Source organism: Leptodactylus fuscus, chromosome 10 (genome assembly GCF_031893055.1).
Source record: "Leptodactylus fuscus isolate aLepFus1 chromosome 10, aLepFus1.hap2, whole genome shotgun sequence".
NCBI lineage: Eukaryota > Metazoa > Chordata > Amphibia > Anura > Leptodactylidae > Leptodactylus > Leptodactylus fuscus.
In genome coordinates, this window is record NC_134274.1 from 52,229,887 (window position 1) to 52,253,947 (window position 24,061).

General features: G+C 44.2%; 1 protein-coding gene across 2 annotated transcripts in view; it reads right to left on the reverse strand.

The window, feature by feature from the left end:
- The window catches only part of PSD (pleckstrin and Sec7 domain containing), a 232,949-nt gene that overhangs the window by 76,468 nt on the left and 132,420 nt on the right, over nt 1–24,061 (reverse strand). The gene's annotated exons all lie outside the window — the stretch shown is intronic.

The window sequence follows — 24,061 nt, forward strand, 5'->3', positions numbered from 1 at the left end:
AACGCTCTTGTAAAGTTTCTGTGAGATAGAAAAACATATATAACGCAAGACCGTGCACAGTACATAAAGATAATACAACAAGAGAATAATGGAGCAACAAAATCTATGCTGGTGTATAAAGCAAACTAAGGAAAATAAAGCCAAACACGTATTAACATTGTACGCTGTATGAGAATCGCAGAGTGGAGACCAATATGTCTAAAAAGGAGGTCACTAGATTAATACAAAGCAAGGACAATATAGAACAGCATTAGAGTTATTATGTGTTTCCATGGCAATCTCTTAGTGTGCATCCATACTCAGTATCTGAGAAGAACGTGCTGCTGACATGAATCATCTCCTCCTTACATATATGAGTGACGGGAGTCACTATTTCCATTTACTGTATGTGCCCATACTCTTTTGTGTCAACACGCACCATGGGGTATTCGTACATATGCCATGGCAACCCTTTATTGCGTGTATGCACCCACTATTTGTAGATGGAATGCCAATGTAATTTCCCTGTTTGGTCTCTGAACATGTAAAGGGTTGAAGCTGCCTTTCTAGATGTCCAGTAACTTATTTTATATAATGAGTTTTGTGACTTCTCCATCGCCCTTGATTTGTATTAGCCAAATAACTTATTATTTACACACATGGGTCTCTAAGGCCCGGTTCACATCTGCGCTTAGGAAGTCCCCTTGGGGACAGGCCCGAATGGAAACCTAGACGCATTAAAAAGTGGTTAGCTAAGAAGCCACATGGACCCCATAGACTATAATGGGGTCCGTGTGGTTTCCACTCGTCTGCACAAATCATGTGGAGAGAAAAGTACTGCAAGCAGCGCTTTTCTCTCCACAGGATTTGTGCAGAAAACACACGGACCCCCATTATAGTCATGTGGTACGTCTGGTTTCTTAGCTGCTTTTTAATGCATATAGGTTTCCAAGGTCAAGTCGGCTCATCGCAAGATCTATCAGTTCTGTTGTGACAAACACAACAGTGGAGGTGGCTTGTATGCTTTGTAACAGTGAGATCACAGACATCCATGCAAGCACTACGTGACATGTGATATACAAGTGTGGGATGATTGCTTAAAAAAAAAAAAAAAAAAAAAAAAAGTGAAGAAGCCTTGACTTCAATATTGTCATAAAAAGCATCGGCTCAAATTTGCAAAAATAACTCCAAAAAAACGAAATGCGGAAAGTTCTAAGATTGGATACAGTCAATTGGAGTGATGAGATGGAAAGTCAGTAGACTGGGCTCTAATAGGTCCAAAATGGGTCTGGAAGAACCAAGGAAGAAAGGGGCTAGTAGATCAAGAAATTGAAGGAACGGTCAAGTTTGGTGGAGGAAGCCTGGTGATATGGGGTTGTTTCACAGCCAAAGGCATTGGCTATTTGACTAGGATCGAAGGAGGCCTCAATGCTGAGCTATATGCGAGTATCCTACAAGACCAGTTATTTTGTAAACTTGAGTGCTATGGTATGAAACAGAAGAAACAGTGTTCCAGCAGGACAATGAATAGAGATGAGCGAACAGTGAAATATTCGAGATTCGATATTCGTTTCGAGTAGAGCCTCAAGATTTTGTATGTTCTCCCCGTGTTGGCGTGGGTTTCCTCCGGGTACTCTGGTTTCCTCCCACACGCCAAAGACATACTGATAGGGACTATAGATTGTAAGCCCTACATGGGACAGTGATTGTCAATGTCTGTAAAGCGCTGCGGAATATGATGGCGCTATACAAGTAAGCGTAATAAATAAATAAATAAAGATTGAACTACTCGATCGAATATCGAATTTCATTATAGTCTATGGGAAAAAATGCTCATTTCAGGGGAAACCACTATTCAGTTAGACTCCGCCTCCTCACAGACGAGCCTCCGTCAGACAAGGGAGACAGTGAATATTGTCTATATTGGGAGACAGTGTATATCGTTGTACTAAATAGCTATTCACTGTATAGCATTCGGCCAATCAACACTGGCTCTGAATCGAATATTTACTGCGAATAGCTAGTAGTATTCGATAGAGTACGAATATTTCGAATACCGTAGTATTCGATCGAATACCTACTCGATCAAATACTACTCGCTCATCTCTAACAATGACCCAAAGCATAAGTTGTAATTAGCTTCAATGACAATGAAGTAAACATGCTGGATTAGTCCCCAGACCTCAGCCCAATCGAACACTTGTGGGTAAAGTTGAAGAAAAAGCTTTATTTGTCCACAAGTGAGACAACCCGTATGCACCAACATTGGGAATGTGTAGAAGTGACCTAGGATCAGATTTCGTTCGAGACATGTTTGAATCTGATCGACAACATGCGGATGGATTTACAAAAAAAAAATTTTGATTTTTAGGAGCAAAACAGTAACAATGCAGTTACATGACAAGAATCTGTATAACTAATCATATGCTAAATAGCAAGTCACATTTATGTATGAAATGGTCAAGATGATGGTAGTCTGACGTTTGAGGCTGTAGTGGATGGTGAGATATGGATCATGAAAGTCACAAGTTCAAAACATTGTTACCCTTTTACTTGTCAGTATATCTTGTATAAGTTTCTGAAGATCATGTCGTCACAGATAGTAATGAAGATAAATAAGATGTCAGGTCCTCCTACAGCTTTCATTCAAGGCTAAACTCAGAATCATTTAGTTTTCTGTTATCAAATACCATTGTGGGGACTCAGACGCACAGATAAGGGAACCTTTCATGTCCTCTACGATGTTCCATGGTACATATATAGCTATATATATTTCCATGTATAGCTGACAGCGTGCTCATATATTCCCCAATGCCAGATATATTAGTGAAACTGTTTTTAGCCCCAATATCACTGTACTGTCAGAGTGGGCAGCCTCACAGCTCAGTGTCATTTACTGGTGGTGAGGAACATCCTCCTGATGGTACAAGACTAAGGAAGTGTACTATCAGGGGGGCGCTCCTCTCCACCAAAACTAACACCATCAATATCTCTGGCACTGGGGCACATACCAACATGCTGTCAGCTTGGTCCATCCCTTTTGCTTATAAGGGTCCCCTAATGCATAAACTAATGATAGGGTGCATGCTGCTGATAGGCTATAACTTGCTGGTGAGCTCGGCGTTTGATTCCCTTACACCACTACCACAGGAGAAATTACTCATTACATAGATCAGATTGAGGGATGCTCTTAACAACTCCAACTCTTTGTATCCTATTTCTATATCCCCGCACTATTTTTGAGAAATCATTGCTGTTAGATTTGGCGCTTGATAGGATAATTCTGCTCACTACTGTCAAATGGATGATCTTGGGCCAGATTTGACAAATGGAGCGGATTCTGAGCTCTGATACATGACTCTAAGCTCTATCCACCTCTGATTGGCAGTGTCAGAGATCTCAGATTCATGCATACGTCCACCTCACAGTAAAGAAAGCCTATTGGGTACTTTAACAGCACTGACTGCTCAGTAATGCTGAGGGCTAGAGAAAAAAAAATTCCAACTGTGCCAGAATCTGTGGAGCAGCACTTACATTACAGGGTGCTAAGAGCTGGAGTAGGTGGTAAATGATTTTCACTGTGGTTAATAAGGAAAGACAGCATGTGTCTAAGACATGTAGGGTGAAGATAATATAGTCTTATATCTAACTATTCAAACTGAAAAAATATTCTGGGTTGAGAGATGTCCAGACACCTCTGCAACTCAACTTAGTTCACTTGAAGGTGTTGTCCTCTTCAGCATCTCTTCCATAACTCATTACTCCTGTCCATTTGTTGTGCAGAGACATATAGAAGGGGATTGGCCTCTTTGTCCTCATGACTGTCTAGGCCAGGGGTGGGCAATTAATTTTCCCATGGGGCTGCATAAGAAATTGAAACTATGCTAGAGGGCCATGTGCGCCGCGGCAAATTTAGCTCCACCCACTTCTATGTTGACTCCGTCCATTCCCAATCATCTTACCATGTGCCCCCACACAGTATAATCCTCCTACAGTCACCCGTACATTATATGTCCCCACATTGTAATGTTCCCTTCCAACTGCCCCACAGTATTACGTCCCTCTCCTGGTGCCCCAGTTTAAACTGGTGGAAACTAGAGGGGACATGAAGCTGGGACAGCTGGAGGGGGACATTAAACAGTGGCGGTAGTTGGAGGGGGGCAATAAATTGAAACTGGGGGCAACTAGAGGGGGACATTAAAATCAGGAAGCTGGAAGCAGACATTAAAACCGTAGGGGTAGCTGGGGGGTGACATTAAACTGGGGGCAACTAGAGGCAGACAGGTCCCCCTCCACCTACCTCCATGGTTTAATGCACCCTCCAGTTGTCCCCATTTTAATGTCCCCCCAGTTTAAGTGCCCTCTTCATCTACCCCCAGTTTCATGTCCCCCCCTCCATGTCTCCCTCAGTTTCATATCTCCCTTCATTTTTCCCAGTTTCATGTCCCCCCCTCCATCTGCCATCTCTGCCTTAGTATAACATTCCCCTTCACATTCCCCTTCCATCTCTGCCCCTAGGTTACTGAGACACACACACAGATAGACACATATAGACAGACAAACACATATAGACAGACACATATAGACAGACAGACACATATAGACAGACAGACACATATAGACAGACAGACAGACACATATAGACAGACAGACACATATAGACAGACAGACACATATAGACAGACAGACACATATAGACACACAGACACATATAGACACACACACTCCCCCCTGCATCTTACATTCCCTGTCAGTACCTTATGACACACACTCACATGTCTCCATCTTCCTGCACTGTCCTGCCGGCACTAAGACACGCCCCCCTCCCCCCAGTCAAGCTGTGCGGGCCGGACTGAATCAGTCAGAGGGCCGGATATGGCCCGGGCTTTGCCCAGGTCTGGTCTAGGCCAACTGCAGTAGCGCCCCCTACCAATCAGCATAGATTACTTGGAATGGCCTTTTATCAGTTAAAGTGGTTTATTCATAACTAATCCACAGAATATATATGATATGTAGGGTCACTGAGGTTCTGATCACTGAGACCACCACCGTCACAAGAGTCCCCTGTGTGAATGAAGCAGTCTCCTAAGAGACTGAATGTTTGTCAATCTCACATCTTTCAACATTTATGGCATTTTCGAGATATTCCATAGATGTATAGTTGGGACTGCGACTGCCAAAATTAAGAAATTGTTTCACTAATCCAAGTGCTTGGCTCAAGGGCAAGAGCTACATTACCCATTAGGGTGAGTCACTGTTTACTTTATTATCTTGAAGGGAATCTGCGCATCAACCCATCCCAGAAGACAGATTGATGCAGGTGACCCTAACCTAACTGTGAATTCACCCTGTGAATTGATGCCTCGGTTGCTCAGATATTGCTGTTTTTGTCAATATGCAAATAAGTTCTTTGGAGCAATCTCAACAACTGAGGAGACATGTTTCACAAAGGCAAAACACTATTTGATTCGGAGACCTGAGTCTATCTGTCTGCAGGGCTTGGTTTGCTGGGTTTACTCCTTTATTATTCCCACAGGACTACAAAATGATTTTAACAAAACTCCTATACTTCTTAAAGGGGTCCTATCATTCAGACAACATTTTTTCTAAGTACCACCTCGGAATAGCCTTAAGAAAGGCTATACGTCTCCTACCTTTCGTCGTCTTTTCTGCGCCGCCGTTCGCATACAATCCCGGTTTCTCTCAGTATGTAAATTGGCTCTCTCGCAGCACTGGGGGCGGGCCCCAGCGCTCAGACAGTACTGGAGGAGGCCCCAATGCTGCGAGAGAACTCTCTCTAGCGCCGCCTCCATCTTCATCAGGAATGGCCTCTTCATTCTCTTCTTCTGGCGGTGTCTTCTTACTTTTAGGCCTTTTGCAGAGCAGAGCAGACTGTGCATGCCCACAGGCCCCGAGAAAATGGCTGCTTACAATACTATGCAAGCGGCCATTTTCTCGTGGGCTATGGGCATGTGCAGTCTGCTCTGCCCAAGGCCTTATAAGTTACAAGCCACCGCCAGAAGAAGAGGCTGAAGATGACACGGCTGAAGAAGATGGAGGCGGCTCTGGAGAGAGTTCTCTTGCAGCATTGGGGACGCCCCCAGTGCTGCGAGAGCGCTAATTTACATAACGACAAGAACCGGGATTGTAGGCGAATGGCGGCACGGAGAAGACAACGAAAGGTAGGAGAAGAATAGTCTTTCTTAAAACTATTCCAACGTGGTACTTAGAAAAAATGTCGTCTGAATGATAGGGTCCCTTTAAGTAGATGAAGCCTATTTTACAGGTTTCTATTTCTTTACATAACAGAAAATATTAAGATTTATTCATTTACTGACCTTACTAAAGATATGAAGGAGATGCCATATGCTGCTCTTCTCTTAGCAACCATACTGGGAACTACCTGCTATACCTCTTCAGAATTTACAACACACAATTCAGAGGGGAAAAAAAAAAAAAAAACTTCTGTATTTTTGCAGATCAGACACACTTCTGCATTGATAGGGTTTACACCTCTATGAATATCAGAAAATCCTTAGCTTGTGCACCTGTTGAGAAGTCGCTACAGGTTGACCTGTCCTTCAGAATTGTATTATCACACTTCACATCCAGTCTCCTGCTGCTACGTAAAGCTTAGGATTTCTCATTGGGCAGAGCAGTTTCGCTGCCACCTTTTGTGCTCAGGTGAAAAATAACCCATTGCTTGACTCTGATACCTGCTCCTAATAGAACAAATGTATTTCATTCTCTTTGTTTCTTCTGAAAAATATTTTTGCACAGTCAATGGATCAAGGATAGTGGAAGCCTAGCAAAAAAGAGCTGAAGAATGGAACATAGTTGAATGAAACCTGCATAGTACTTCATAGACTTCTGCTCTGCCCAACTATGTATCACATGGCAAGTGCCAATTGAGACATTTTAACGTGTTATATATGCATACATGCACTTTATTGCTACACATTGTATTTTCTGTTATTGAACAAAAGATCAGAGGAGAAAGTTACACAGATGACACTGAATAATATGTCGAGGCAGGGACAGTGGAAAGGATATTTCTAAACTTTTCTATTTTTGCTTTTATCTTATACTAGCTAAGCATTATATTGCCCCACAGAGATTAGTGGCCTTCATGCAAGAAAATCTACATACAATATTTCTTTTTTCATGAAATGCGAGGATAGAAAAGAAAAGGAAATAAAATTATCATTATATACACAACCAATTGGGAGATAACCAAAACAGCACCACAATATAAAATATGCTGACCTAGAAACGCGTCAGGTGTTTGACTGAGGCTTAGCAAAGCTTTTATTTGCACTCAATAGACTCAGGTCATTATAGGCAGTTCATGTATGCTGTACCCACTAGTATTGATTTGTCTTGTGAGAGGAATTGCCTATATGTATTATATCCTTTACCTGTACCCTTGGTTGGGCTGAGTGAGGTCTGACTGTTACCAGTAATACTGCATAGATGTCTTGTTGCTGACATCTTAATTATACATTGACATAGGTCAATTTCTTATGGGTTCTAATATAGGGACAAGATTGGCTGTTTTGGGGAGATTGAGTACTGATATGTCGTCTCCCATTCCCATACAATCTAACTTTATTTCACGTTTTTAGCACCAAGAGTTGGTTTTTGACACCGTATCTTTTTAGATGAATATTTAATAAAGATTTTGAGTTTTAGAAATACCCGTTATTTAGATATTGACACTTCCACTTTTTCATCCATATTTTTGTTTGCCTATGTACCAATCAGAAACCAATGAATGGTAGAGCAAAGTTTTACACTGCCCTCTAGTGGTTCAGAGGGCCTGGCTAGACTTTTCAGTGCCTTTTTTTTTTTTTTTTTTTTTTAACTACAATTTGTTCCAGTGGAATTTAGACTGTGGTCCTACAGCCCTGGCCTATGTAGTACATATACACTCACCGGCCACTTTATTAGGTACACCTGTCCAACTGCTCGTTAACACTTAATTTCTAATCAGCCAATCACATGGCGGCAACTCAGTGCATTTAGGCATGTAGACATGGTCAAGACAATCTCCTGCAGTTCAAACCGAGCATCAGTATGGGGAAGAAAGGTGATTTGAGTGCCTTTGAACGTGGCATGGTTGTTGGTGCCATAAGGGCTGGTCTGAGTATTTCAGAAACTGCTGATCTACTGGGATTTTCACGCACAACCATCTCTAGGGTTTACAGAGAATGGTCCGAAAAAGAAAAAACATCCAGTGAGCGGCAGTTCTGTGGGCGGAAATGCGTTGTTGATGCCAGAGGTCAGAGGAGAATGGCCAGACTGGTTCGAGCTGATAGAAAGGCAACAGTGACTCAAATAGCCACCCGTTACAACCAAGGTAGCCAGAAGAGCATCTCTGAACGCACAGTACGTCGAACTTTGAGGCAGATGGGCTACAGCAGCAGAAGACCACACCGGGTGCCACTCCTTTCAGCTAAGAACAGGAAACTGAGGCTACAATTTGCACAAGCTCATCAAAATTGGACAATTGAAGATTGGAAAAACGTTGCCTGGTCTGATGAGTCTCGATTTCTGCTGCGACATTCGGATGGTAGGGTCAGAATTTGGCGTCAACAACATGAAAGCATGGATCCATCCTGCCTTGTATCAACGGTTCAGGCTGGTGGTGGTGGTGTCATGGTGTGAGGAATATTTTCTTGGCACTCTTTGGGCCCCTTGGTACCAATTGAGCATCGTTGCAACGCCAAAGCCTATCTGAGTATTGTTGCTGACCATGTCCATCCCTTTATGACCACAATGTACCCAACATCTGATGGCTACTTTCAGCAGGATAATGTGCCATGTCATAAAGCTGGAATCATCTCAGACTGGTTTCTTGAACATGACAATGAGTTCACTGTACTCCAATGGCCTCCACAGTCACCAGATCTCAATCCAATAGAGCATCTTTGGGATGTGGTGGAACGGGAGATTCACATCATGGACGTGCAGCCGACAAATCTGCGGCAACTGTGTGATGCCATCATGTCAATATGGACCAAAATCTCTGAGGAATGCTTCCAGCACCTTGTTGAATCTATGCCACGAAGAATTGAGGCAGTTCTGAAGGCAAAAGGGGGTCCAACCCGTTACTAGCATGGTGTACCTAATAAAGTGGCCGGTGAGTGTATAAATCCCAGCAAGAACATCCCTATATCTAGCAATGCACTTGGTTACTCTTAAATAGAAATCAGTTTCTTCAAGAAACATCGCTGCAAACCATCATGTTTAACATGAATTATCGGCACAAAGTAATAAATAATTCATTCACGTGTGATGTCATCAGGGCGAGATGAGTCAGAGAGTATTTAGCTATTTTCCTCCAGATAATTACAATGTTTGTCCTACTGAGTCAGTCTTGAACTGATCTTTTCATTGAATCACTATTTCCGCAAGGTTAATGTGCAAACATAATAGCCTAATGAACTTGTAGAGATAGAGATATATTTCATTATCCAGCAGCCGTGGCAAGATCCCTTTAAGATGAATAATGACTGCATGGCTGCATCAAATTTTGTTACAACTTTCACCAAAGAGAATGGTATGAAGGAGGACACTTGCAGCCGAAAAAATCATTTCTAATCTTCTATATTTATTTGCCAAATGAAATGAGTAATGCTGGCCGCGCATAGGAAGTAGAAGAGCCAGTACTGGGCAAATGGCCTAATATTACAGAATGTGTGGGAAAAAATGACCAGGATGCCTGAAAATACAGTAATTCAGATGAAGAGAACAGCACTGTGGCTCTGGGTGCATACTCATCGCCCACTACATGTGACACATTAGGGTCATTTCCAGGTATGTGTTGCGACTATTTTTAATGCCTTGTTTTACTACACTGCAAGTTCTAAGGACTAGAAGGAAGGAATTAAAGGGATCCTATCACTCAGACATGATTTTTTTTCTAAGTACCACGTTGGAATAGCTTTAAAGGCTATTCGTCTAATACCTTTCGTCATCTTCTCCGCGCCACCGTTCGCCTACAATCCCCGTTCTTGTCGGTATGCTAATAAGCTCTCTAGCAGCACTGGGGGCGGGCCCCAGCTCTCAGACAGCACTGGGGGCGTCCCCAATGCTGCGAGAGAACTCTCTCTAGCGCCGCCTCCATCTTCATCAGGAATGGCCTCTTCATTCTCTTCTTCTGGCGGTGTCTTCTTACTTCTAGACCTCTGGCCTTGGGCACAGCAGACTGCGCATGCCCACAGGCCACGAGAAAATGGCCTCTTCCAATACTGTGCAAGCGGCCATTTTCTCGTGGCCTGTGGGCATGCGCAGTCTGCTCTGCCCAAGGCCTTAGAAGTTACAAGCCACCGCCGGAAGAAGAGGCTGAAGATGACGCTGCTGAAGAAGAGGAGGCGGCGCTGGAGAGAGTTCTCTTGCGGCATTGGGGACGCCCGCAGTTCTGTCTGAGCGCTGGGGTCCGCCCCTAGTGCTCTAAGAGAGCTCATTAGCATACAGACAAGAACTGGGATTGTAGGCGAACGTCGGTGCAGAGAAGACGACGAAAGATAGGAGACAAATAGCCTTTCTTAAGGCTATTTCGATGTGGTACTTAGAAAAAATCATGTCTGAGTGATAGGATCCCTTAAAGAGGATCTGCCAGCTTCATATACCAGACAGAACTGAAATAATAAACTGGCAACATAGGAAGAAATGCATCAAGTCATCTATGTTTTACATAGAGAGTTCTGAAAAGTAGGTGGGGCTTCACATAAGGGGGTGTGGCCTGAATTGCCTGACAAATTTACTGTAATATATACCAGTAACGGGAACAAATATAGCTGTCGTTTGCTCCAAACATCAGCCTGCATATCTATCTCAGTGTCCACCGCTACACTTGTCCCCTACCCCATGTGCTCTGAACTGTGCCCTTGTATTGTACTTGCAGAGTAGGAGTCATGGTGTCAGGAGGAGAAGAGAAGATGCAAACATCCTATGTGCCATAGCTGCCATATCACAGCTCTGTAAGTACAATATAAGGTACAGAGTATGTAGCAGTCTAAACAGTATCTGTGTGGGGGACAATGTTAGGCCACTATTACTACTGTAACAGTGGCTCTCCAGTTAATAACATTACTTATGAGTGTGTGTATACGGGGCGGATATTAGGGCTCTATTACAGTAATAGTGCCCCCTCACCCACACACAGGTAAAGGCCTTACTTATGTGTGGGGATGTTACCTGGAGGGGGCCCCTATTACTGTAACAACAGATAACACTCCCCCCACTTAGGTTATGGTGCCCCTTATGTAATATCTTCCTTCCCAACATAAGTAATAGCATTTGTTATGTAGAGGGAGGACTATTGCCTGTGGGTTGAACCAATTACTTGTGGGGAAATTATTAGGGCACATTCACATGGCAAAAAATTAAGATGAATTAAAGGCAGACTTCCACCTCATATTCCTCTCGATTTTTGGGCCCTGCAGCTCGCCTTGTTTCACACGATTATTCTCAGATGAATAGTACTAATAAGTGTTGTGACTCGCATACAGGTTGTGCAGCTGATCAGTTGAGCGAACATTCCGACTGGGGAAAGTGTGGTCATTTTAGTTTTTGCCCAAGGCAGCAGATATGCTAGATTCAGCCCTGCATATTTTATTTATATATTGATCGGACATAATATTAAAACCATCTGCCTCAGGCAGCAGATATGCTAGATTCAGACCTGTATATGTTGTTTATATATTGATCAGCCATATTAAAACCACCTGCCGAATGTGTATATCCACCTCTTTCTACCAAAACAGCTTGGACCTGTCAAGGCATAGACTCTACAAGGTGTCCTGCAGTATCTAGCACCAAGACATTAGCAGAAGATCCTTTAAAGGGATCCTATCATTAAAACTAAATTTTTTGTCCCTAACATGTAGGAATAGCCTTAAGAAAGGCTATTCTTCTCCTACCTTTCGTTGTCTTCTCAGCGCCGCCGTTCCGTAGAAATCCTGGTTTTCGTTATGCAAATGAGTTCTCTCGCTGCACTGGGGGCATGCCCCAGCGCTCAAACAGCACTGGGGGCACCCCAATGCTGCAAGAGAACTCCCCAGCGCCGCACTCCATCTTCTTCAGGAACGGGCTCTCTTCGCGTCTTCTTCCAGCGGTGGCTTCAAACTTCTAGGCCTCGGGCAAAGCCGCTAGCCACAGGAAAATGGCCACTTACACAGTATTGTAAGCGGCCATTTTCTTGTGGCCAGCGGGCATGTGCAGTCAGCTGCCCGAGGCCTAGAAGTTTGAAGCCACAGGAAGAAGATGCGAAGAGAGGCCGTTCCTGAAGAAGATGGAGGCTGCGCTGGAGAGTTCTCTCGCAGCATTGGGGACGCCCCCAGTGCTGTTTGAGCACTATGGACCAGCCCCAGTGCTGTGAGAGAACTCATTTACATGCTGACAAAAACCAGGATTTCTACTGAACGGCGGCGTGGAGAAGACGTCTAAAGGTAGGAGAAGAACAACAGCCTTTCTTAAGGCTATTCCTACGTGTTAAGTACAAAAAATTGAGTTTTAATGATAGGATCCTTTTAAGGACCCTTGCAGATGACCGTGTGCTATTTCAGTGTGCTATCCGTGCTTTTCTTGGATAGCACACTGACCCATTCACTTTATATGGGTCCAAGCATACTACCATGTATTCCACCAATCTATGTGCGGGACGAGAGTCTGTGCTGCAAAACTCAGACCAGGTCCTATTCTTAGAAGGTTAGAAGCCTATGCAAGAGAAAAAAAAAACAAAACACAGTGCATGGATGTATTCTGTGTGTTGTCCGTATTTGCGGACTAGTTATCCGCAAATTCAGATGACAGACTGAAGCACTACTGTCATTTTTTACGGACATATGGCATTGATACTGAAACTGAACAGTATTTTGCAGACCGCAAAATAAACACCATCGTCTGCAAGAGGCCTAGGTCCTGGTAAACTTTTAACCCAACTGTGCTAACTAGGTAAATTGCCAGGTGAGGCCTGATAGACTGGACTTGCTTTTCTTTTTTTTTTTTTTTTTAATGTAGAGCTCACAATGTACATTTTTTCCCTATCAGTATGTCTTTTTTTGGAATATGGGATGGAAATCCATGCAAACACGGGGAGAACATACAAACTCCTTGCAGATGTTTTTTTTGCCCTTGGCGGGATTTGAACACTAGGACTCCAGCGCTGCAAGGCTGCAGTGCTAACCACTGAGCCACGGTGTGGCCCCATCTGGACTTGTTTTTCTAGCATATCCCACAGATGCTCAATTGGATTGAGATTTGAAGAATTTGGAAGCCATGTACTTTTTGTTGGGTTCATCAAACCATTTCTGAATTATTATTTTTTTCTGTCTGACAGGATACATTAATCTGCCGAAAAAGAGATACCTCTGTTCAGGAACACCATGTCCATGAAGGGATGTACAAATTTTACTTATATAGGTGGTATGTGTCAAAGTAAAATCCACACGAATGCTATGCAGAACATTGCCTCCACCGCATCCTGGTGCCTTCTCTTCTCCAGGTAAGTGATATACATGCACTCAGCCATCCACATGATGTACAAGATGTGATTCATCAGACCGGTCACCTTGTTCCACTGGGCTTTAATATCCAGTTGTCACATGCCCATTGTAAGTACTTTTGGATGTGGACATTTTCCCTGCTTCAGACTGCTCACTCATAGCCTAATATATCCTTCCCCTGGACAGACGCTTCTTTCACCAGATAATCAACATTATTCATTTGGCCTGTTAGTGGTTGTTACGGCTGATCAACGTATATGGTTTGTGTCCTGTTTATACAGTTACATCAGTTATCTGCAAGCTGTGGCTCTCCAGTTGCTAGAAATCTAATAAGCACACAAACTCCCAATTATATTATTTGGCACTGACACACATTTTGGACTTCAGGACTTCTCGCACACATTGTCAGAGAGAGCAGAGAGCGGGAGAAGAAACAAGGAGTGATAGGCGACAGAGATATTAGCCAATGGGGTGAATGTGGCAAACACATAGTTACTCCATATAAGAATTTTTTTAAAAAAAACCTGAAATAGAGAAATGGAAAAAACTTTTGATCCATATACTTATAAATACACATAAGAAAACTATTGGCCAAACAATTGTCCATCTTTAGTGATTTCCCTGCACTTCCCCCTAAATATACATATTTGGATCAGTCATACATTTAATTTCTACTGCCATAGGGATAAAGGAACAAGCCCCTGCTAGACACTGCCAGGAAAGGTTGAAAGATAAGTTTTGGGTTAATTCTGCTCTCCTACTACGTCATAGCCCACACTTTATTGAAGAGGTGTGGAGATAGGGAAATCATAGGGGATGCAGAGAAATAGTGACTCATAAGACATATTGCATCTTCTCTCCGTCCCTGACAGGCTGCAATTTCAGCTGCAGAGAATTGTCACTGAGATCCCCCCTGTAGAGGTGTTTCGCTGTCCACGCCACCTGTTGAATCTCTTCTTTTTCTTTTTTTTTAATAAAAGCAGTAACAGAAAGGGTAGAGAATAGGGAAGGAAAATCAACAAGGTCAGCCGGTGGTTGTAACAATCATACAGGTGACTATAGATTTATATAGGTCGGATGTAAAGCTCCTGCTGTAAAGTTGTACAGATAGAAACCCAATGTTCATGTGTGGAGAATGTTTATATTGGTCTGATATAAAAACCTGCTTAGCTGACTTTCTGACTATTATGGCTATGACTTAAGGTCATTTCGATGGTACCCTTATCGGAAATCATAATCTGGATGTCAAGGAATGGGATAGATCGTGGGTGTACAGAAGACGTAAGTCTTAAATTCAGCGAATTCTCATTCAAATGCGTAGTGAACTCCTCAAAACTCTCAGTAGGCCCGGACCAGATAATTAAAATGTCGTCTATGTAGCGTAACCATATGACGGCATGCCGGGTCCACTGTTGTGTTGTTTCCCCAAATACGCATTCCACTTCCCACCACCCTAAATATAGGTTGTCGTAAGTTGGTGCGGCGGAGCACCGCAATAGGTTACACTTGTCCGTTAAAGAGAAATGCGTTATAGGACAGTATAAAGTTGAGAAGTTCCAAAATGAAAGTATTATGTCTTCCAAATTGAGTCCCCCGGGTCCATAAGAAGTGCTCTACAGCCCCTCACCCCTTATCATGGGGTATGGAGCTGTAGAGCGCCTCAAGATCCAAGGTTGCTAGGACCGCCCCAGATGGTATCTGGATGCACTCCAAGTGGCGGAAGACATCCAAGGTGTCCCAGACATAGGACGAGAGCGCAATAACAAAAGGGCGTAGGATGTTATCAAGGTACATACTTGCCCCTTGCGTCAGAAAAGAGACGGCTACAAATGCATTATTATGACTATGGCTGTATTCACACAGAGTAACGGCAGGCGTTTTTTGTGTGCTTTTTGCACATAGCGCCGCGTTAACGCCGCGTAGCGCGGCGTTAACGCGGCGCTATTTTGCGGTGGCGTTGACCGGCGTTAACGCGGCGTATACGCCGCATTAACGCGGCGCTACGCGGCGTTAACGCAGCGCTATGTGCAAAAAACACACAAAAAACGCCTGGCGTTACTCTGTGTGAATACGGCCTATGACCCACTCACAAACATTTATTCACGGCCGCAAACTAGCGCGGCGCATACGCTCCCCGCTCCCATTGAAATGAATGGGAGCGTGTACGGCACGCAAAGGGTCACGCGGCGTACACGTGCCAAATCTCGCGGGACGTTACGCCGTGTGAATGCTCCCTTATATTGTAGATGTATCCCTCTGATACGGACGCATATAACACAGAAGACATTCAACAAATCATACTGACCTAGTGTCTGGCTCTTGAAAGGATAGTATGCAATACTAAAATTAGGCATAAAACCTTTACTTAAGCTAAGGTGACATAGGACAGGTCTTCTGCGGAAACAGAAATCAGCAGTTCCCTGCTGGGGCTCCCACTGGTGCTTCCCTCTTCCCAGGTGGCAGCCAAACACACGCAGTCACTGACATGCTGTGTGCTCAAAACCGCCCGGGGCCAACATGCTCTGAGTATGCCCAATGTCTCCCTGGGGAAATGTTTAGGATGGCATGAAGTAAGGAAGTCTTTCAAAGTGGTTGGCAGCAACCCATAGGCAGTTAGGAGGAGGTGCAAAATTCAAAAAAAATCCTTTGTCCCTTTTGGCCTCATTCAAAACTGCACACTGTTATCTGTGGATATACTGAGACATATAACAGAGACACTGACCATGCACTGTACTAGTCATAACAGGACTGGCTGCTAACAGTACTTTGCAGAGCTGACAGACTGCTCTTTTAGCCATCAATCACAATAAAGTGAAGAGAATAGAGGTGTTCGGGAACAGAAATTCATGTCACCAGCTCAGCCACTGCTACTATATAGCAGAAGTGGTCTGAAAACTACAGTCAACAGGCTTTAAACACTGAGGACACACATTTAGCAGCGTGTGGCAAACAGAGTAATATATTGGATAAAACACTTCAGTTAGCTTCAACTAAAATCTACATTAGCCCATAGCTGGTAAATCACAAAAACGTCTAGGGCCGGGTTCACACGGAGTATTCTGGCTCGTCATTTGGTACGTAGACGCCGCAAATTCACAGCCGCAAAATAGCTACGTCTACGTACCAAATGACGAGCCAGAATACTCCGTGTGAACCCGGCCTAGGACTACACTGCAACTTTGTACAGCAATACTGCATTTAATGTAAGTGAATGGAATTGCATTGGATCTTTTTTATTGTTAGTTTCATGGTCATTGCAACTCCATTTACTTAGTTTTGATGTTGCCGTGGACAGTACTATGATCTTTGGATACAAAATGGCTATCGTGACCAGTGGCGTAACTAAGAATGGCAGGGCCCCGTGGTGAACTTTTGACATAACCCCCCTCCCCCCCCCCAACACCGAAGACCCTGACTGACCCCCACCCCTTCTCGCATTCCTGCGTGCTCTATTATGCCCCATAGTAGCCTCTGCACACAGTATTATGTCCCATAGTGGCCCCTGCACATACTATTACGTCCCATAGTGGCCCCTGCACATACTATTACGTCTCATGGTGGCTCCTGCACATACTATTACACCCCATAGTGGCCCCTGTACATACTATTACGCCCCATAGTGGCCCCTGCACATACTATTATGCCCCATATTGGCCCCTGCACACAGTATTTTGCCCCATTGTGAACAGCCATGAACAATTATACTCTGGGGTCTTTTTCAAAAAACACTGTCACTTGCCTATTCCCAGCTCCGCTGCAGTCCTCTGTAGTGTCGGCCATCTTCATTGACGTCCAGGACGTCATATGACCTGGGACGCAAGTCCCGGTCATATGACGTCACACAACTAGGCCCGAGGCCTGCCCGGAGAGGTAAGTAACACTATTATTTATGTTCCCATACCTCTCCTGGGCCTCCGATCATTATACTCGGGGGTCTGAAAAGAGTATAATAATAGTGTTTTTGGGGCCCATGGCGTCACTTACGGATCCCAGCCCCTGCCAGGATCGGTAAGTAAATAGGGCCCATTACCGGCTGGCGTAACTCCAGTCGGTAACTGTGTATTAAGAATAAAAAAAATGCAGCGGTAGCGGCTGTCGCCGGGCCCCTAATGTCCCGGGACCTGTAGTAGCTGCTATCCCGGTAGTTACACCACTGGTTGTGACTAAAGTCACAGTGCAGCTCTAGTCTGAGGTTGCCTATAGAAATAAGAGGAAAACTAAATGAATCAACAGACGAATGTGTATAGAAGTGTCCCAACTGGCAGATGGAAGGAGAAGTCTGGCCACAGCTTATTCCCCTCTTCCTACTGAAAGCAAATGCATACTCAGCTAAAACAAGCATGCATGTGTGTGGGAAAAATCAAATGAATAGTTAAAGCGTATGGGTAATTTCAGTTCAATTCATCTCTATAAGGATTATGTCAATTAAAGAATGGCGAGTGGTAACTATTCACACACTCATAATGCTCTGAAATTGTTATAGAAAATAAACAAGAGGCCGGCTCTCTTGTTGTCGATGTGGTGGTGTAAGCTACCGTATTTTTCAGACTATAAGACGTACTGGACTATAGGACGCACCTAGGTTTTAGAGGAGGAAAATAGGGGGGAAAAATTTTGAAGCGCAAAATGGTAAAATATTTAATATATGGGAGTTGTAGTTTTGCAACAGCTGCAAAGCCACATTGACAGGTGACCCTGCAGCTGTACGGGGACGAAAAGAGCATTTTGTTTGTGGGGCCAGATGTACTTTTTAGTTACACCTGCTTCATTTTGGGGAATGTCTATTGCTTACATCACCTTCTATTTAAATCAGAGGCAAAACGGTGAATAAAAACCCGGCGGTTTAAGCACTTTTGATTTTGACATTCACCGTACAGGAAAAATATTAGTAGACCGGGCATTTTCGGACACAGGGATACCTAATGTGTATGTGTTTCACAGTAATTTTCTACTTTTATATGTATATGTATATATGGGGCAGGTGGGGACCGGCCCCGGGGGTATTTTACACTTTGTGGGGGAAGGGGGGGGGGGGTTAAGTTTTTATGCCCGCAATTAGAATGCATTCTAATTGCGGGCATTAGCTGTGGGCCTATGGCAACCGCTGTAATAGAACGACGGATGCTGGGCATTAGCTGCGGGCCTCCGCGTATAGCGGAAATCCGGTTGCTATGGCAGCCGCTCTGCAGCAGAGCGGCCGCCATTACAAACTTGGCATCCGCTGTAATAGAACGACAGATGCAGGGGATAGTTTTAGACGCCGACACAAGTGCTAGGGCCTGTGGCATCGCTACACTCCTGTCCTGCAGGAAGCCAGCAGCGGAAGCAGTGTGGCGATGCTGCAATTCCGCTCCTCCACATTCGGACTATAAGACGCACCCTCATTTTCCCCAAAAATTTTAGGGAAAAAAAGTGCGTCTTATAGTCGAAAAATACAGACATTTTATTGAGGCTAGCAGTTCTTTATGTATACAGACCAACACTTTAAATTGTGAGCATAATATATAATCTCCAGCGATTGCTATTACAATGAAAAAAAGTGATATGGAAGTTAAGCTTTCAAAATAGTAAAAGTAGCCAATTATGCAGAAAATACAGAGATGGAATTTGGTGAGAACTGTATAATGAGTCACTGCTCCAGCAGCTGGGAACTCCAACGCAACAAAGTCTGATCACTGTTTGACTTTCCAAATAACTATTGCTTTCACATGAAAAATACCAAAATTTTGAGTGAGAGCATCTGCGCATCATTCATGTTTTTTTTTTTTAATCAAAAAGACCTAATTATTTGAGCAACAATCATTTTGTATGTATTATATATGACTTTTCACACTTGTGGTAAAATTACCATACAATGTCATTGTATCCCCTCTAGGTAAAACTAAGCTTGTGATTATCACACATTTCCTGTACTTATATAGAGATTTACAAATATAATCACTCACTGTCCCATATGGAGTTCGCAATCTAAATTCCCTACCAGTATGTGTTTGGAGTGTGGGAAGAAACCCACTGCTTCACCTCCGACGCCTGCGCAGTTGGCTCTGCCAGTGAGACACTAGTAGAGCCGACTGCGCATGCCGGCCGGCGGACAATTTTGGGAGGCCGCTCTTGCTCTTGTACTTCAATGCAGGACCGGCCTCCTAAATATGGCCGCCGGCCGGCATTCGCACTTGGCTCTGCTAATGTCTCACTGGCAGAGCCAACTGCGCAGGCGTTGGAGGTGACGCAGGAGGAAGACGACAGAGAAGGGGAGGATCCAACCGAAGATAGAGGCGTCGCAGGATCGTGTTCTTGAGCAGCAGTGGGGACACTCCATCGCATTTTAAGCGCTGGGGCCTGCCCCCACCGCTGTGAGAGAACTAATTTGCATACCGGTAAAAACCGGTATTTCTAAGGAACGGCGCGGCGGATATCACATCTAAAGGTTAAGAGACGAATAGCCTTTCTAAAGGCTATTCCGACGTTTTATCCACAAAAAAAGAGGTTTTAATGGTAGAATATCTTTAAGCTTGCATGACAGTAATCCTCAATTATACCATAACCAACATGCAACTGAAAGTCACTCTGAAGCCTTTGCCAAGTCTCAACCAAAAACAAAATAATTAAACTGTTAACCCCTTAAGGACACAGGGTAGTTTGGGCCTTAAGGCTCAGACTCTATTTTTCAATTATGACATCTTTTTCTTTATGTGAGTATAGCTTCATAAGCGGATAAGTGCGGAACGGAGTAGGAGGATCAGAGGTTGCATGTGGGCAGGTAGCGGGAGATTAGGTCAGAGATATACTGTATGGAGGGGACAGGTTGTGAATGGCTTTGTATGTCAGCCTTAGTAACTTGAACTATTCACTGAGTAACAGGTAGCCAATGAAAGGATTGGCAGAGTGGAGCGGCCGATGAAGAACGGGGGGAGAGGTGTATTAAGAGAGCTGCACAGTTTAAGGTGGACTGGAGGGGGGCAAGAGTATTCAACATGGAGAAGGGTGTTACAGTAATCGAAGCAGGAGATTATGAGGGCATGGACTAGCAACTTTGTAGTTCCAAGGGTGAAGAAGGAGTGAATTTTACGGATGTTCTTGAGTTGGAGGCAGCAGGAGGTGTTGAGGGGTTGGTTGTGCGACTTGAAGGATAGATCAAAGTCCAGGGTTATCCCAAGGTAACAGACCTGTTGGACAGAGGTAAGTGTGGTTTCATTAACTTTGATAGATAGGTCAGGTAGAAGGGCCATACAGGATGGGCTGAAGATGATGAACTCCATTTTCTCCATTTTGAGTTTGAGAAAGCGGGAGGACAGAAAGGAGGCTGCGGCTGCTAAACAATCTGGAACTCTGGCCAGCAGAGAGGTAATGTCTGGTCCAGAGAGACATATTTGAGTGTCATCAGCATAATAACAGTAATGAAAACCATGAAATTCTATTAGTTGACTCAGGCTGAGGGTGTAGATGAAGAACAGGAGGGGTCCTAGGATGGAGCCTTGGGGGACACCTACAGAAAGGGGGCATGGTGAGGAGTTAGTATGCAAATGGGAGATGCTGAATGTGCGGTTGGTGAGGTATGAGGAGATCCAGTAAAGGGCCAGGCTTGAGATGCCAAGGGATGAGAGCTTTCTTAACAAGAGGGAATGGTCAACTGTGTTAAAGGCAGAGTAGAGGTCAAGGAAGAGGAGGACAGAGTAGTAATGCTTCGCTTTGGCAGTTAGAAGATCATTAGTGACTTTGGTTAGGGAAGTTTCTGTGGAGTGACGGGGTCTGAAGCCTGACTGAAGTCTGTCAAAGAGCAAGTTGGACGAGAGATAGGAGGATAGTTCGGAATGGACGTGTTGCTCAAGCAGTTTTGAGGCGTACGGGACCACATGAGATGGGGCGATAGTTGGCTGGAGAGGATGGCTCGAGGGATGGTTTCTTAAGTATAGGTGTGACTGGCATGTTTGAAGGTGGAAGGGAAGGATCCATTGGTTATGGATAGGTTGAAGAGATGGGTTAGGGCAGGAGTAATGACTTCAGTGATTTTGGGGAACGGGTCAAGCACGCAGGAAGTAAGGTGGGATTTAGAGATTAGGGTGGAGAGCTTCTCATGACATGCTATGATAAATGAAAGCAACAGACTATAATAACTGTAGTGTGAATCCAACTATAGTCCTTAAATGGCAAGAGACCTGTAGCACTGACATCCCACTTGATGAAGGTCCTAGAAAGACTGATAATTACACACCTCCAACCTCTAGTGAGCTCTGCTATGGACACCCTCCAATTTGTCTATTGGCCAGGCAATGGGGTGGATGATACCATCATCCACCTTCTTACAGAGCTCTTTCTCACCTGGAGAAACCAGGGAACACTGTGAGAATGTTCTTTGATTTCTCCAGTGCTTTTAACACCATTCAGCCAGGGCTACTGAGAGACAAGCTGGACCTTGTTGGAGTGGACCATCACCAGACCAACTGGACACTAGATTACCTCACAAAACGATCTCAGTATGTGAGAGCCCGGAACTGTGTGTCTGACACTGTGATCTGAACCGCAAGGTACAATTTCTTGCCCCTTTTCTCTTCACACTGTACACTACTGACTTTAGGTGCAACACATCTAGCTGTTACTTGCAAAAGTACTCCAGCAACTCTGCAATAGTACACCTCATCCCTGATGGAGACGACAAAGAGTACAGAGTCTTAAACCTGGACTTTGTGGAATTGTGTTGGCCGAACCACCTCAGGATTAATGCTGGGAAGACCAAGGAGATTGTGGTGGTCTTTAGCAAAACCAGTGGACATCCAGGGGACAGGCATTGAGATAGTCAAGACATATAAGTACCTGGGTGTGCTCTTCAATAATAAGCTGAACTGGGCTGATCACCTGGTCACAGCAGGCTTTACCTGCTCTGGAGGCTAAGGGCCTTTGGAGTCCAGGGGGCACTTCTTCAACTCTCTGGTAGCATCAGCCATCTTATATGGAGTGGCCTGCTTGGGGAGTACCAGAGAGGGATGGAAATAAACTTGACAGGCTGGTTAAAAAGGCCAGCTCTGTCCTGGGGAGACGGTACAGGTGATGGGTGACAGAAGGATACTGGCTGTGGTGAATTACCATACCATGCTGGAGAACAACAACCATCCCATGTGTGAGACCATGCTAGCACTGGGTAGTACCGTCAGTAACCGACTGCTTCACACCAAGTGTGAGAAGGAACGATATCTGAAGATCCTTCTTCCCAACTGCTGTCAGGCTGTATAATCAACATCAGGCTAAGCAAAGATCACTCCGTACAGAGAACTAAATGATCCTGAAGTCTTCACACAGGTACATTTCATTTTTTGTTTGTGTAGTGACCCCATTAGAATTGTCCAGTTTTGCACTAGTGTATTGTGTATGTCATTTGTGTATCTATAAGAGTCATGTGATCATGTGTATCTCATTTTGGGTATCAGTGAAAAACCTGCGATCGATTGTTATGGATATCTGCAGTAAAGCTGTGTGAATGTGACCTTGTGTAACAGTGTAATCCACAGCGCCCTGCCCCTTTAAAGCTGACATACAGCAGTGAAGAAAAATGGCTGAGTTGCTCTGGAAACCTGGAGTAAAACCCTAATGTGTGGTACTCTGTGAAGAGTCATGTATCTAATCCTCCAGCGTGCAGTACTGTGTGCAGAGGCGCTATCTAATCCTCCCCTGTGTGGTATTGTGTGCAGTGGTGCGTATCTAATCCTCCGGCATGTGTAACTGTGTGCAGATGCGCGTATCTAATCCTCTGGCGTGTAGTACTGTGTGCTGAGGTGTCTCTCTAATCATCTGGCGTATAGTATTGTGTGCAGACGTGCGTATCTAATCTTCTGGCGTGTGGTACTGTGTGCTGAAGCACGTATCTAATCCTCCAGCGTGTGGAAGTGTGGGCAGATGCGCGTATCTAATCCTCCGGCATGTGGAACTGTGTGTAGACACATGTATTTAATCCTTCGGCATGTGGAACTGTGTGCAGACGCGTATCTAATCTTTTGGCGTGTGATACTGCGTGCTGACCTGTGTATCTAATCCCCTGAGGCGTGTGTCTCAGTTTGTATATCAGTGTTTGATTGTGCATGTGGAGTGACCATGTGTATGGCAGTTGGAATATGAGTGAAAGACCTGCAGGTTTGTATTGGCTAATGGGGGGGGGGAGGTCTCATTGTTTTGGGAATGCTGTATCTTAGCAACGGTACATCTGAGCGAGTTGTGGCCTCGTCTTAAATCTTCCCAGACACCTGAAGAATCTATGCGCCAAATTTGGTGAAGATCGGTTCAGTCGTTTGGTCGCGCATAAAGAACAGACAGACATAAATTAATTTTTATAATATAGAGAGATATCCTACTAATATTATAAATGTGAAAGTTTGTGTGTTTGTTCCTGAATCATGCAAACATGGCTAGGAAACTACCAATTTGGATTAAAGGTGTTTTCCCATCCAGTGTGTCAGCGCTGCCTGGAGCAGATCAGATAATATGCAAATGCATGTACAGAATGGACTGAGAATTAGCTGAATGTTTACATACTGAGATAACAGACCTAGCAGTATGATATAGTTTGTGAACATAAATTCATA